The sequence below is a fragment of the Crocodylus siamensis genome, chromosome 1 (genome assembly GCF_052110815.1).
Source record: "Crocodylus siamensis isolate JL-2025a chromosome 1, ASM5211081v1, whole genome shotgun sequence".
Classification (NCBI taxonomy): Eukaryota; Metazoa; Chordata; order Crocodylia; family Crocodylidae; genus Crocodylus; species Crocodylus siamensis.
The window spans coordinates 369,439,756-369,440,802 of record NC_143395.1 but is presented as its reverse complement, the minus strand read 5'-3'; positions in this window follow the sequence as shown (position 1 = coordinate 369,440,802).

Sequence of the window (1,047 nt, the reverse complement as noted above, 5' to 3'; positions counted from 1 at the left end):
GTCCCGTGCCGCCGCTGCCCGGCTCGAAAGCTCAGCTGGGAAAAGCGTTCCGATGTCGCGGGCGGCGCCCAGGGGCTTCCCCTGCAGCCTCTAGGCGGGACGCGAGGGAGGAGCAGGACCTGGATCCTGCCTGTGCCACTGATTCCCTGCCTGGCCTTGGGCATGTCCCTTCAACCCCCCCCATGACATTCTGTCAGATGCTACGGGGCTGTCCCTACCTGCCCCGACCCCCCGCCTTGGCCCGGCCCCTGGGGGTCACCCATAGGCAGATGTAGGATTTGGACAAGGGGGTGCAGGTGGGGAGGTGTATCATCACCAGGAATCCTGTTTTCTCTGATTCAAAAAAAAAATCCCCAATTTTCTGGTTTTAAAAAAAGGAACGCAAAATCCACAATTTCCTTGAAAAAAATGAAATGTCATTAATATGTAGATATATATAGTGATGTTTAATTCTTATCACAGAATAACATGGATTTTGGGTTACTCTCTTTAACCCAAAAATTGGGGATTTTTTTTTTATCAGAGAAAACCAGGATCCCTGATCATCGCATATAAAAACAACACTTTTTTTCTCCAAGTAAAAATAAATGAGAAACTTTACTAACCAGTTACGGGCCTAGGGTTGTATTATTCAATTTAAGACTGAAGCAGAAATACATACAGCTTCACTGAAATGAGTTAAAAACAGTCTGCAGGGCTGTGAAATAGGAGCTTCATTACTAGGGGTAGCAAAGACAGCAGCATGGAAGAACAAAAGCTAGCTTCATTGATGGAAGATCAGGACCATAAAAAAAAAAAAGAGGGTGGTCAAATGAAGAGTTTAGAAGGGATCAGGTAGATTATAATGAGCTATGAAGTCAATTGACTCCCTCAGCACTGCCTGACTAGAAATGCTTCTGCCACTGCCAGGCAGTTGATTTTAAACTTTGGGTGAAGCAGGACTCCAAGGAGGGTGCAAGAGCCAGTGCCACCATTGCCATGAGGTATTTGAATTTCTATAAACTTCTTACTGTGGAAAGTAATACATCAGGAGGCAAAACAAAACAC